General features: G+C 36.9%; 1 protein-coding gene across 11 annotated transcripts in view; it reads left to right on the forward strand.

Annotated features, from left to right (window-relative positions):
- The window catches only part of Pde8 (phosphodiesterase 8), a 257,748-nt gene that overhangs the window by 171,254 nt on the left and 71,094 nt on the right, over positions 1–15,400 (forward strand). The window lies entirely within an intron of this gene.

A 15,400-nucleotide genomic window follows, 5' to 3' on the forward strand; every position in this document is an offset into this window, starting at 1 on the left:
GAATACAATTTTAATATACCTAATACACAAATTATGTCTTCCTCAATTTTTTTTTTATTGCCTTTGTAGGCAGACAAACATACGGTCCACCTGATGGTGAGTGGTTACCGTCGCCCATGGACTTCAGCAATGCCAAGGGCAGAGCCAAGCCGCTGCCTACCGCTTAATACTCTCCACAAGCCTCGTTTGTTTTAGTTGTGATTCGTTAATCAATTGTCGCTGTTGACACTTTAAACATTCCTACCTTCAGAAACAAGATATCTTTAATTTTTATTTTAATACTATGTTACTGTTTTAATGCGATTTTCAATTTACAAAATCACTTTGTGTGATATTATATAAATAATGTTACGACAGTATGTTTTTTTTTTATTTTTTTTATTGCCTTTGTAGGCAGACGAGCATACGGCCCACCTGATGGTGAGTGGTTACCGTCGCCCATGGACTTCAGCAATGCCAAGAGCAGAGCCAAGCCGCTGCCTATACTGTACCGCTGTACGACATAATATGTTTTAACATTTTTTTAAATACAAAATTTACGACCGAAACCATCGGACGAAACTGAAAGGCCCTAGTAAATAAAACAAAATAAATAGTAAATAAAATAAACATAAGCCTGTAAATTTAATACGTATTCTCGGCTGAATTACTTCAACATCTGTATACGTTTTAATATAACAATTACGGCGTAACATTAAACTTACCAGCGTCGGGAAACGTTTTCCTCTGCTAATTACGTAGTCATAAAATACCATAATAATTATTATACGTACCTAGAATTTATTATATGACCTCGTAAATATATTTATTAAACAGTCCGTAAATTTCAAAATGTGTATTTTTTTATTATAAACTGTTTTTTTAGCCCTCGTGTCCTTGTAGCTTCAGAACTTACTAAGAAGATGTTGAAACATTAATGCAGTACCGAGGTGATTACATGAGTGGGAAACTTACTTAAGGAAGGTTGAAGCCTCAATGGTAACTAAGAAATTACTACTCTCCCCATTAATCGAACGAATAAATAGAATGATGGTAGAAATAGGTTTGTGAACTCGCAATACCTAACTATCGACAATTACGCAACTTCAAAATCGCTTCTGTTTTAATAATATCGCAACACGAATGCCGCGATCCGCCTTGAGACGAGTAGTCATCATTATCCTGCCCTTCTCCCAGTCACCTGGGGTCGGCGCAACATGTTTTCTCCTTCCATACTCTTCTATCATATACCATTTCTTCGCTCACTCCTTTCTTACCCATATCGTCTTTCACACAATCCATCTATTTTTTCTTAGGTCTACCTCTTCCTATATATCCTTCCACATTCATAGCGAACACTCTCTTACCAACCTCTTTTTCATTTCGTCTGATCACATGTCCATACCATCCCAAACGCGCGCTCCTCAGCTTCTCTGTCACAGGTGCCACTTTCAGACCTTGAGACGTGTAGTATATAACGTTTATTCACGTTGTGATGTCCATGGGCTCCTTGATAGAAGATCCAGTTTTAACGAGGTTATCCAGTTAATACCGGGTGCACTGTAATCACATTGACACGTATAAGCACTAAATCAATAAAAAAATTCAACATAAATAAGATCGATTCTACATCACTTTCGAGATAACATTTGTGAAATTACGGTTATATTTAATCGGATTATCGATTTCCAAACGAAATCAACCCCTGAGAATTCTAAGAAACGATACACGTCCTATCTTATATTATGTATGCGTTACCGATTAAAATGATATGAAAATATTAAACGCCTGATTTACACATATTAATGCACACAGAAGGCTTAGCACAAGATAAATATTGAGTTTTGATAAGAATTGATTTCTTTGTTATTGTGAATTCGAATGGTGATGTGTGCGTACGGTTGTAAGAAAATTAAAACATAGAAATGTTCGAATTGTTTTTTGAATTCAAATTAATTGCGAGCGCGCGATGAGTTTTTGAATAATTTTAAAATGGACGTGATTTGTTCTAATTGTTCATTTTCATCTTTTATTTCAAATGTGAAATCAATGTACGAGAAATGCTTTTCTTTCAATCATAAGGTATGTTGGTTTTTATTTTAAATCACCTCTAAGAAATGGTTTCGAGTAATGTTCATTTCATACAATTTTGTTTCCGTTTGCTCTGCCATTAGTATATTTGCACCCGTGGCTTGCGTGTCAAACTGATTACCAGAACGAATAGATACCACAACGAGAATATGTAACTGGCGGTAGGACCTCTTGTGAGTCCACACGGGTAGGTACCACCACCCTGCCTATTTCTACCGTGAAGCAGTAATGCGTTTCGGTTTGAAGGGTAGGGCAGCCGTTGTAACTATACTTGAGACCTTAGAACTTATATCTCAAGGTGGGTAGCGCATTTAGGTTGTAGATGTCTATGGGCTCCAGTAACCATTTAACACCAGGTGGGCTGTGAGCTCGTCCACCCAACTAAGTAACCTAATGCAATTATTGATTCAATTGAATCGCTACGGCTATTTAAAGCTTTGCTTGAAGAAAATTTTATAGCTCTACTGAAGATAGATCATAGTCTTTTGGAACACCACGAACTAAATTTTCAGGCAGTGACAGAAAAAATTTACGGTTGGGAGACTTATTGCTCAGAGCGAACTCTCACTCACAAAAACCATGAGAATAATCTTGGGAAACGCAATAGCTCTAATAAGAGAGAAGGGAAATATTTTGTTTATAAACAGGCAATGTAACTCAATATGCCCGATATCTACACTCTGAAAGAAACTAGGCTAGGCTTCTTTATTTTTACGCGTGCGATACATTGCGGGTACTTTTTTTTTTTTATATTTACTAACAATCACGCCACGCTAACTGGTCCCGTGATAAGTTCGTAAAGAACTTGTGTTACAGGTACCAGATAACGGAAATAAATGTAAGATTTTTATTATACACATACATATATTTAATATACATCCATAACCCTGGAAAATACATTTATATTTATGATACAAATATCTTCCCTTGGCGGGATTCGAACCCGCGACCCCCTTGTGTAGTGACCATGTCACTTACCACTACACCAGACGGCCGGTATATTATGTACTTAAAGAAATCCTAACCTTTCCTAATGCTGTGCTGTAATTGTTTTTTAATACCGTCGAGTGATATTACTACGAGTATTGAAAAACCTTTACACCACGTTATGGTCTATTAAAAATATATTTTGATTTTCCCAAAAATATACATAATATATATTTCATGCCAACCTTGCCCACACAAATATGAACAAGATCTCACCCAATTCGGTAGAGCCATTCTCAAGTGAATTTCCTTAATAAATGTAACAATTGATTGACTGAAAATAGATAAACGTCGATTCAGACACGTAATGTCATGACGATTTTTCAGTCATCAGAGTATTATTAAGTATTTATTACCTTTGAAAAGTTCCCCGAGACTAAAATTAAATAAAGTAGTGCTGGATAATAAATTGATTTCCGAAAAAAACTAAACCAGTTTTTATTTATTATTGTAATCGGTGATTATTGCAGCAACGAGGAAATGCGAAACTGTTCTACTTGATTGCTTATCGATTGTTTTCATTTTTAATATCTAATTCGACTCATATGTAATCATATACTGTAATCATATACTAGAAGATTGCACAAAGCGGGAATGAGTTGCTCGCTCCGGGCATTTCAATATTGTAGTAATTGTTACGTTATAATACTCATTGTAAAAAATTCATATTTAAAAAAAAATCTAATATTAAAAAGTTAATAAATAATAATTTCTTATTTAAAAAGAAAAAAAAAAGACATGCCCGCTGAGTTTCTTGCCAATTCTTCTCAGGACGGAGGCTAGTTCTTGTGAATTGGCGGTAGTTCTTTTGACGTTCAACAAGTATGTACTTTCATTTATGTTGAATAAAATTTTTTTGATTTGATTTGATACAATATCACGTACAATACTGGGTATTAGGAGACCGCTACCGAAAACGAAGACAGACGACGTTTGTGTGTGTTTTGATTTTGTGTTTCATTGCTGATTTTTTTAAAAAGTAAAGTGATATATTTTTATGAAACTATCGTTTCATTTAGTTGTACTAACATGATGGAGCGTAAGTAATGCTTATAAAACGTTTTAAAAATATGATTTTTAAGCTATTGCATAGCTTTTATCGCGAGCTTTGAACGCGGCGACCGAATCAAGAAATTCCGTAACGAAAACAAAACCTGACACCCTACTCTGCCTACCATGTAGCTCGCGTTCAACACATTCACACATTGCGCTTGTGTAGTGTTTGTGAGGGAGCGCGGGGCGTGACGTCGCACTACATGCGCATCATTAAAAGTCTGCCTGTCTCTCTCTCGCGCGGTCTAGCTTATGAGTGTGAAGGGGACAGTTAATGTTTTGTTAATGTTTACAAATATAGCGTGGTCTTATTTTATTATTGTTTTAATATTAAATTATTATTGTCTCATTATAATTGCATAAGTTGATAAAAAATGCTATGCAATAGCTTCACCGCGGCAGTCCCCGAGTGCCACACGTGTTTTTTTAAATCAGGATCGATTTTTCTTCCGTCCATCATCAAAGGTGTCATTAGTACTATCGACTGTCTTCGTTTTCGGAAGCGGTCTCCTAACACCCAGTATACTTCCCAACTCACATGTAAAGCAAACGTTTTCAAGGTTTAACTTACAGTAGAATATCTAAGACGTATGCTTACAAATAGATTTATGAGGTGTTAAACAATCAATTAAATCTAACACAAAATTTACTACTCGAAATTTTCGTATAAAAAAAATAAGCGCTCGAAAATGTTACCAGTATATTTTAAAAAATATAGGTGTGTTACTCACTAGTCACAGAGTTCACAGAGCCGGGGATTATTACCGCTGGTCACACTGGCCCCGTAATTACGGTCTCGACATCGCCCCTATATTGACTAACAAACAATGAGGCACCGTGTTCCTGAACTCAGGCTGGCTTAATTTATTTTTGAGACTCTTCGCTGGTACACCGAAAAGTCAGAGTATTATTAAACGTAAGCAATTCGAGAATTCAAATTGAATCCGGAATGTTTTTACGTTATAATACTTATTGTAAAAATTAATATTTAAAAAAAAATCTAATATTTAAAAAGAAAAAAGACTATGCCCGCTGAGTTTCTTGCCAGTTCTCCTCAGGACGGAGGCTAGTTTTTGTGAATTGGCGGTAGTTCTTTTTGACGTTCAACAAGTATGTACTTTTATTTATGTTGTTTTTTTTTTTGATTTGATTTGATTTGAATCACATTTAAATTATGGAAAAATAATCCTTGGAAATCAGTTAACTGACTTTTAAAACAGAAAGTGTCATATTGATTTGATACTTTACAAGTATCGTTTTGTAATTTATATGACGGGATACAAAAATATGGTCTAATGATTAAACTTAATTAAACTAGATGAGCATGCGTAGCTCAGGCTCACCTGATGTTAAGCGGGTCGCAGCCCCACCACTCGTTTACCTCCCTATATCATTAAAATATACTTGTAGAGATAATTCTAACTAAAACTTCACGCCTTGAACGCTGAGTTTTCAATTAATGTCGCAAATTAATTACATCCACTAGGAATATTCTGAAGTCAAGAACCACATTAACTAAGAACTGTTTTAAGCAAATTCCACTACAGCGAATAGCGATAAATATGGTACTTACTAAAGTAGTGTACACACTATATATATTTTATATACATATATTATATACAACATGTATCGTGAGCTTATTTGCTGGTCCACAATTTACTACCTAGACAACAAATAATAATTATGTCTAGATCGGTATAATGATAAAAAAAATGCAAGATTAATTTGTAAAAGTGGTTGCGACTTGGACACGGCAGAGCATACGCTCGTCGCCTGCCCCGCATGGGAGGGGTGGCGCCGTGTCCTCGTCGCAAAAATAGGAACCGACTTATCGTTGCCGAGTGTTGTGGCATCGATGCTCGGCGACGACGAGTCGTGGAAGGCGATGCTCGACTTCTGCGAGTGCACCATCTCGCAGAAGGAGGCGGCGGGGCGTGTGAGAGACGCACAATCCCGCCGCCGTCGAGCGGGGGCCAGGGAGGCGGATCTCGCCCAAGCCCTGGCCCTCTAAGTGTTTCGGGTCCCCCTCACATGTCGGTCTGCGCACCGGCGAGGGGGGCCTAAAAAGACGACGTACAAGCTGCTCTGCACGCGTTTTACGCAAGAGCATCCGGGTGATGGAAGGCCGGCTATTCTCGACCCACGCTGGTTCTGTCCCAGCGGGGTATTCCGTAGGGTAACCCACTCTAACCGGCGCCGTCTAGGCGGGCTTCGGACAGTCTGCCGACCGAGAGGGCTGGTGGTCGTGGCGCCGACGACCGCCAGTCCGGCGTCCCGAGGGGGAGGGTGATGGGAGAGATGAAAACCAGCGGTGGTAATCACGTTTAGTCTAAGTGCTACGAAAATTGAATAGTATAGAGAATTAAAAATAAATCATGTGCTCCGCACTAATCGCTTCACTTTCCCCCCTTGCCTTTTCATGAGTTCTGTCTCATGCGAGGTTTGGACGTTGGTTGTTGAGCGACAGGAGGTTTTAGTAAGTTCGACTCTGACATATCCCGCCCAGTATCCCCAGAGAAGGGCGGAAGTCCGGCGATTTACTCCTGACAAAAAAAGTCTACGCTTGCGAAATTGAAACAAATACTATATCACAATCTATATATGTATATAAAAATGATTTGCTGTTCGTTAGTTTCGCTAAAACTCGGGAACAGCTGGACCGATTTGGCCAATTTTGGTCTGGAATTATTTGTGGAAGTCCAGAGAAGGTTTAAAAGGTAGATAAATATGAAAATGCTCGGAATTAAATGAAAAATAACAATTTTGTTTGTTTAAGTTTATTTTATACGAAGGTTTAGGTCTTTTATTTATCGATTGAGGCACTACGAAGTCTGCCGGGTCAGCTAGTAAACGATATAATTCAAAAAACATGGTTATTGGTATGGGAGAATCGCTAATAATCTTGCCGCTTACCTCTGACGGATGAGCGAACTAAATAGCTCAGCTCGATGGAGAAGGCTTATTATCGGCCCGAGTGCTCTCAGAGGAGTCACTACGTCTCAAAGGCAGCTGCTTCGAGAGTTCATCTGCCGTCGGATCGGAAACACGACCCAGTAAGTAAATTCCAGTATGAAAATGCTCGGAATTAAATGAAAAATAACAATTTTGTTTGTTTAAGTTTATTTTATACGAAGGTTTAGGTCTTTTATTTATCGATTGAGGCACTACGAAGTCTGCCGGGTCAGCTAGTTAATAATAAAATAGAAAAGCTAAATTTTATATGTCCTACAACTAACTAAGAAATCAGGGTATGGGAATCTGATAATATGTTGGTAAAAGTATCACGGAAGTAACAGCCTTGCCATGAAGGATTCAGAGTCTGATAACTCTATCTTATGATGATTAGCCGGAAAGAGTTTTAGTATTTCCATCGTCAGGATACAAAGTTAAAATTCTAACAGAAACCGGAGCCGTTTTCAACATAATCATCATCATTTTAGTACACTTTTGGATATAGGTCTCTCCCAAGCTACACCACGCATCTGATCCTGGATCTCTTTAGTATGTAGAATTTGTCTAATTATTTTCTAAAACTAATAAACATTATATCCAATTCAGCTACAGTGCCAATTACGCTTAACTACAAGCCAATTCAATCATAGGATGTTTTATCTAACGACGTAATGACAAAAGCATTGTTTTTAAACAAATAAAATACGAGGTCAATAAAATTTTATACCATCGTCTACGCTAGGTCTCCATTAAGCTTTGTCCCCGCGTATAATTCAGCTTCACGGTCGGCTGTCAAACAGACAGTAATCATGAGCGAAGTGGCACTTTCACAGAAAAATGCGTACGTGGATCAGACGGCAGACCCTTTATTTAATTTAGACAAATACAGATGCCGCATCGTAAATAATAAATAAAAGGTAAATTTCCCAATACAGACCATTCAAACGATTAATTATGTATGAACGGAAAAGTTTGGCAATTTCTACTTAAAGACCGAACTCGTAATAGAAGAGAAGAAAAGTTTTTTTTTTGTATTCCATATAAAAACATTTTTTTGAATGTATTTATGTTCATTAGATGAACGAGCTAACAAGGGAGGGTGCGTATAGCCGGATATTATCGAGTAATGAGCTAAGCCCAAACATTGAAATCTGAATATATTTATAAAAATAAAAATCAATGTTTATATGTACTTAAGTGTAATACGTTTTTTGTATAATTCTTGGTAAAACTTATAAATGAAAATCATTGATGAGAGTTTTTGGAACGAAGTTCCTTACGGCAGGCTTGGAGGAGATAGGGGTTTTGCTGTGCGATCGAACTGAAAAAAATGTGATAATAAAAACCGTAAGAAAAAGCCCGTGGCATAATGCCTTGTTTTCCGCACAGCGATATTTCACCGCGCGATTTTTTTCTCGTAATTCTTTTTTTTTGTTTTTTTTATATGGAACTTCGTTCCTATCCGGTGTCCCACTACACCACACATCTTTTTATTCTTTCTTAATAGCCCTCCAAGAAAGAGGTTCGGCATAGTAGATACTATTAATATAGGAAAGGTGGCATGAGAGTAGTTTTAAAAACCGATATTTTCATACATGTAGCAAGTGTTACAGCGGAATGTAACCAGGTTTTGATGGCTTATGATTTTATATTAATTCTGTCCGCGTTAGGAATAAGCTAGTCTATTTATATGTATATTACTGTATTTATGTGTGTGTTTGTGTGTTTTTTTCCTACTTATTCGCTGGTAGCCTAAAGGGCTATTCGGATTCGCAACCCACTGAGAAAATTCGGCTAAAAACTCAGTAGGTTAGTGTGTGTGTCAGAAAGTAACATATTTATTTTTTTATATTTCTTTGGCTTACGTTAAAAAAATCAGACTTACTGCAATTTCAAATGGAAAATGATGGGTTTACATAACTACATTAAAACAATTTAATCACAGTAAATAAGGCTATCAATAGAGATCATAAAAATTTATTCGATGCTATATAACTATTAAAATAAATCCGTGTTTAAAAGAAATCCCTTAAGAAATATTTTTGATATACCAATTATTATTGATCCTTTAACAAGATTCCCTGTGCTATCTTAAAATAAAAATATAAAACCCTTTTAAGGTAAAAAAAGGCTACGTAAGTGTAAAATTATATGTTTGCTCTGAGCAACTACGGCGCAGAAGAGCTGAGCGGTAATGCACTTAAACTTGGTTACTTCAACAATATCTTGTATAAGCTTTCATTTCGTGGGATTTAAGGCTTTAGTGATATATTCGACGACATGGACCCTGCATTAAGTTTTTAAATTGACTTCAGTTTCAATAAATATATTTTAGAGAATATATCATTTAACATAAAGCCACGAAGATATTTTAAGACTTATGCGTTTAATGCATTTAATAACTAAAATAGAAAAAAAAATCGATTTAAATATAAAATAATGTAACACTTAGATTTTTTTTTTTTTATATTTACTAACAATCACGCTACGTTAACTGGTCCCGTGATAAGTTCGTAAAGAACTTGTGTTACAGGTACCAGATAACGGAAATAAATGTAAGATTTTTATTATACACATACATATATTTTTAATATACATACATAACCCTGGAAAAGACATTTATATTTATCATACAAATATCTTCCCTTGGCGGGATTCGAAACCGCGACCCCCTTATGTAGTGACCATGTCACTTACCACTACACCAGACGGCCGTTGGTTTACATTAGTGTGTATTATCGGATTCTTATGTATAATCGATATAATTTGGCGAGTTCAATTATATCTAATTAAAACGTATTGGACCGTTAGTGAAGATAGAAAAAAATCAATTAAAGAAAAAAAAAACAACAAAATAGAGGAGCGATATTAGACTATATTATCATAATATAACTAGTCAGGTCATAAGTATTGTCACACAGTAAAAACTTTTCTTTTAGAATGCTGGCCACAAAAAAGTTTATTGAATTCGAATTTCGAATCATTCATGAAAATAAAAATGTATATACTTTTAGAATTTTACTCATTTTTAAATATGGAGTGGACGCTTAAAGAAGACCGTGTTGCAGTTATTGCGTTGCATCGTTGCGGTTACGCGCCAATTCAAATTTTTAACATACTGAAAAATTTGAATGTAACCAAAAGATTCGTTTATCGTACCATCAAACGATACAATGAAGACTCTAGTATAGATGACAGGTCAAGAAGTGGTCACGCTCGGTCTGTTAGGACTCCAGCAGTGATAAAAGCTGTGAAGGCGCGAATTCAAAGAAATCCCAAACGTAAGCAGAAACTGTTGGCCCTTCAGATGGGGTTAAGCAGAACCACGGTGAAAAGGGTGTTAAATGAAGACTTAGGGCTTCGGGCATATCGAAGAAAAACAGGACATCGTTTGAATACTCGTGTAATGGACCTGAGACTGAAGAGATGCCGCGCTTTGTTGAAGCGGTACGCGCAAAAAAAATATCGGGAAATTCTTTTTTCGGATGAAAAAATTTTTACCGTAGAAGAGAGCTACAACCAACAAAATGATAAGGTGTACGCACACAGTAGTGAAGAAGCGAGCAACCGTATTCCGCGTGTCCAACGAGGTCATTTTCCATCCTCGCTCATGGTATGGTTGGGAGTTTCTTATTGGGGCTTAACAGAGGTACATTTTTGTGAGAAAGGTGTAAAAACGAATGCAGTTGTGTATCAAAATACAGTCCTGACGAACCTTTTGGAACCTGTTTCTCATACCATGTTCAATAACGGGCATTGGGTATTCCAACAAGATTCGGCGCCAGCTCATAGAGCGAAGAGCACACAAGACTGGCTGGCGGCGCATGAAATCGACTTCATCCGGCACGAAGACTGGTCCTCCTCCAGTCCAGATTTGAATCCGTTAGATTACAAGATATGGCAACACTTGGAGGAAAAGGCGTGCTCAAAGCCTCATCCCAATTTGGAGTCACTCAAGACATCCTTGATTAAGGCAGCCGCCGATATTGACATGGACCTCGTTCGTGCTGCGATAGACGACTGGCCGCGCAGATTGAAGGCTTGTATTCAAAATCACGGAGGTCATTTTGAATAAACTTTAGTGTCATAAGAATCTATGTTTTGTTAAGTTCATTTTGGTATATGAATGGTTACATAATGAATAAACTTGTTTCAATTATTTTACATTAAACATGTGACAGAATTTATGACCTGACTAGGTATATGTGTCTATATCTATTCTATTCTTATTGATGTAGACGATGTACGGTCGGCTATATTTTTCTTGGGTATTGGAGATAAATAAGTTAATTACGTCGCCCATCTTGCAAGATTTGGACGTAGTCTCAAATGTATTGTAATATCGCTCATCTTGTTCTTCAAATCGGATTGAAGACGACTATAGGACTAACCATAGAATGAACAGCGGCGTACTCTGCGTATTATACTAGCTTTTTTTCTTTTTTCTCTACCTATACGCTGGAAGACTAAGGGGCTATTTCAGCTTCTCGCGGATGGATAGGCGAGCTCACGTGTTTAACCTGAGAGAGTTTGCTAACACTAGCCCTAGCAAGAATCTTCGCAGAATCTTCCACCGGTTCTGAATCGCGACCCACGGAGAAGATCCGGCGAAGCTCATTAGGTTATTATAGAAATGTACTGCTGGTATTAGGACCTATTGTTAGCTAGCACTGGTAGTTGCTACCATCCTGCCTATTTCGAAACAATCGGGCGTTATAACTTGAAGGGCGTGACAGCCGCGCTCTGATTTCAATCCGGAGTCCGAAATTCATCATTAACGGCCATTGTGAAACAACAATCACACGACGAATGTCGAAACACCTCACGAATATAATCCTTAACTGTATGTAATATTTTATCCGACATTATAGCGAAAAGCAAAAGAATAATCTCTATGGGCAAAATTTCACAAATCGGATTTTCATCCCTAAACCTTAGTGCAGAGTACTAACCCCAAACAACCCTTACGCCAGCAATAATAAACCCATGTCACACTTACGTTAAAGCCACTCCGAATATATAATATTATACATAGCATTTTTATATTAATGATGAACTGTCGTGTGACCGAACAAAAGAAAACAATGGACGATTATTATTTAAATTAGCTACATAGTGTTTGTACAATGCTAGAAACTCGACCACAGTTCAAACTACATAGAATATTACGAAATTTGAACAAAAATGAAAACCGATTGCTACAAATAAAATGAGAATATCAACAATGTAGTCGAGTCAATTAAATATTAATTCCTAGTCATATCTTCATAATATTAAAGTATTATTTTAACTTGATAAACCCCGTCTTTCAAGTGAAAAGAGAATCATCAAATTGATTCACCTATTGAAAAATTCTGAGATAACACAACACAATAAAAAAAACTAGTCGAATTTTTTCGTTACAAAAAAAATTTGAAAATCAGCTGAAAAACAGAGAAAAAAATCCTAGTACACTATTTTTTCATAAAGAAGTCTAGTAGAAAACTAATATATATACTATTATTTATTGGTAGTGCGTATAATATTGGTATTGTAAGTCAGTATTTCTACAGCAATCTGTACCTATTTCTCTCTCTATATTCTAATATTTGAAAAATATAAAAATCGTAAGAAAATCATTCAAGAAACTACCACAATCGGGCCTATTTCTGTCTCGAACGAGGCTTGCAATTTAAAAGCAACCTTTAAACGTTTGACCCTTTACCCTCACGTCTTTAAGTTAGTCGCAACTTAGACGTTCTGACGACTATGAAGTCGGATGATAACGGTACAATGTGACTGGGCACTCGGGTTTATTCTGTGACCTTCTGTTTTAATGTAGGTATACCTAACTGAGTGATTCTTTTATACTCACGATTTAAGTCTTTAATCGCGAGTAAATCATGAAATCAAATAGCGTTGTCTCCCAGCTAATACTTAATTTCGTTCATAACAGAAATTATAATTTCGTAATTGCATCAGATTTCTAATAACGTTTTCTTTCCTTGGAGATTTCCGACTAGCGGGTAATGAGGCCTCATTCCGCGTTCCTCACGCGAAGGCTCGCGCGCGGAATACAACCGCTTCTGGTTTATTTCTCAAAGGATTTCTTACGAGAAATAGGGTAAAGCCCAGTTTATGATCGTCTAATTGTTTTATGGGGTTGGTGAAATTGCAGGATCTGTGTCGGTCGCTTTGATAAGGATTTATCTGTTACAAATTAGTAAAGGAAAAATGGGAAAGGTCATGACACATGACGCACTAAACGTTAATTACCACTTTTGGCTCTTTGACCTGAGAAAATAGCATCGTCGTATTTTTTCTATTGCTCCTGTAGCTAGACGAGCATACGACCCACATGATGGTGAGTGGTTACAGTCGCTCGTGGACATCAGTAATGCCAGAGATAGAACCAAGCGGCTGCCTGCCGTATATTGCTTTCGTTGGTCTCGTGAAAGACGACTAAGAGAATCAGAGGGTAGTTCGATGACTGCGATCTCCAATCGGTAGTAGGGCGTAGAGATAGGTACAGTTATCGTGCCTATTTCTACGGAAAAGCAATCGTGCGTTGCAATTAGTTGCCCAGTCGTTTTTCAATATAATTGAGCCTTCGATCCCGGATTTCAAGTTGGTTTGGGCCACTCGAAATACGTGTCAATGAGATCCGCTAATAATATAATTCAATACCAGTTCGGCCGTGAGCTAATCAGGGTATAAAGCAAAGGAATAATTCACTGATTCGTTCAATGACCTTTCTTAAGTACACGAGTACTAGATCGAGGTATTTTCTTACTTAGACGCTATTAAATTACTCCTACTTTTGTTTCTTGAGCAGCATTTAGAACAGTTTAAATTGTTGTGGAATAAAAACGTAAAATTTAAATACATTTTCATAAAAAATTGCAGATTATTGTTTTTTGCGACATGCCCTTAATTTTGCCATAGCATGTCATTATTTTTGTAATAGTAACTAATATTGTCTGGTTTTTTTTTTCGAATTTAGAATATCAAGCCTAATTAGTAGCAAGGCTCTTTTTCTCACATTTTCTCGAATTTCGTTGTTTCGGATTTGCCTACGTACATTCTCTTGAAAAATTACTCTTGTAATAACATCGTAAAGTCTTCGAACTATATGAAAAACGGGATAAACCCTTCTCTATCTAGCTTTCAAAATTGAACCGAGTGAAGTGGATCATCTTGTTACGATACTTGAAAAACGCCTAAAGGCTTTCTGAAACTAATGAGAGGCCTTACAGATTCCTAACCATGAACTTGAGAGACAATTTAACGTGTTTTCTTTGATAGATGTACTTAAAAAACTAATTGAATCCGTAATGTAATTAATAAATTTTCCAAGCCATTTTATGAGATTTGAGAAAATCCAACTACGCGACAAAGAAAACAAACGATGGTAAAAAGAAACACTAAGGTGCCCGAGGCCATTGAAATAAACAATCTTTAAGAACCCCACTTAACGAGTGGGTGCGCCAAACCTCAGCTCGTGAACTATGTAGAACATCTGTCAAGGCTTTATTTAATAAACAAGGATACTATAATCAAGACTGCTCTGCCAAGAACAACTGAGTATAACATCTAACATCTAGAATCAAAGAGGATAAGAATCGTGAAGATAAAAACTCAAGTCAAACAAACTGCCAGACCTCAGGACACGGCTAGTTCGTTCTGAGTGAAACGAAACATAAAAATCCAAAAAAATTTGACAGAGAAAAAAAATAGATATAACAAGATATTAAAATGTCAACGAATAAAACATTAGTCGTCCCTGACAAAGGTCAAAAAGTGTAAAGTATTCGAACCAGAAATGATATAATGACAATAAAAAATGCGAAATTAAGCCGTGATACTTTCACGTTACAATTATTCATACGAGTTGCGATAATCGAAAAAAATACGATTTGCTATATTTATATAAAGACCAACATTCCCCACAGCGCTCCACCCGTGTGGACAAACTACACTTTAGATTGTGTGGTCAGCAGAAGCGGGTAGTATACATATATGTATGTATTATTTCTGAGAAATAATACATACATATATGCGGTTCAGCTGCAGCTTCAGCAGAAATTACAAAAAAGCGGAAGTATTCGGGTTTGGGGTCTTCTTATTCTTTTTTGCCTTTCGCGGTTGAGACGATGGGCCCTTGGGGCCCTGAAGCAAAGAAATTTTTAACAGAAATCTCCAAACGTTTGAAGGAGGTTACACATGATGCTAAGGCTGGCTGGTACTTTGCACAGAGAGTGAGTCTGGCTGTCCAACGAGGCAACGTAGCCAGGATCTTGGGGACTGTGCCTCCTTCAAGCGCGTTGGAAGATCTGTTCTACTGTGTGGGTTGAGTTAT

Source organism: Bombyx mandarina, chromosome 19 (assembly GCF_030267445.1).
Source record: "Bombyx mandarina strain Sakado chromosome 19, ASM3026744v2".
Classification (NCBI taxonomy): domain Eukaryota; kingdom Metazoa; phylum Arthropoda; class Insecta; order Lepidoptera; family Bombycidae; genus Bombyx; species Bombyx mandarina.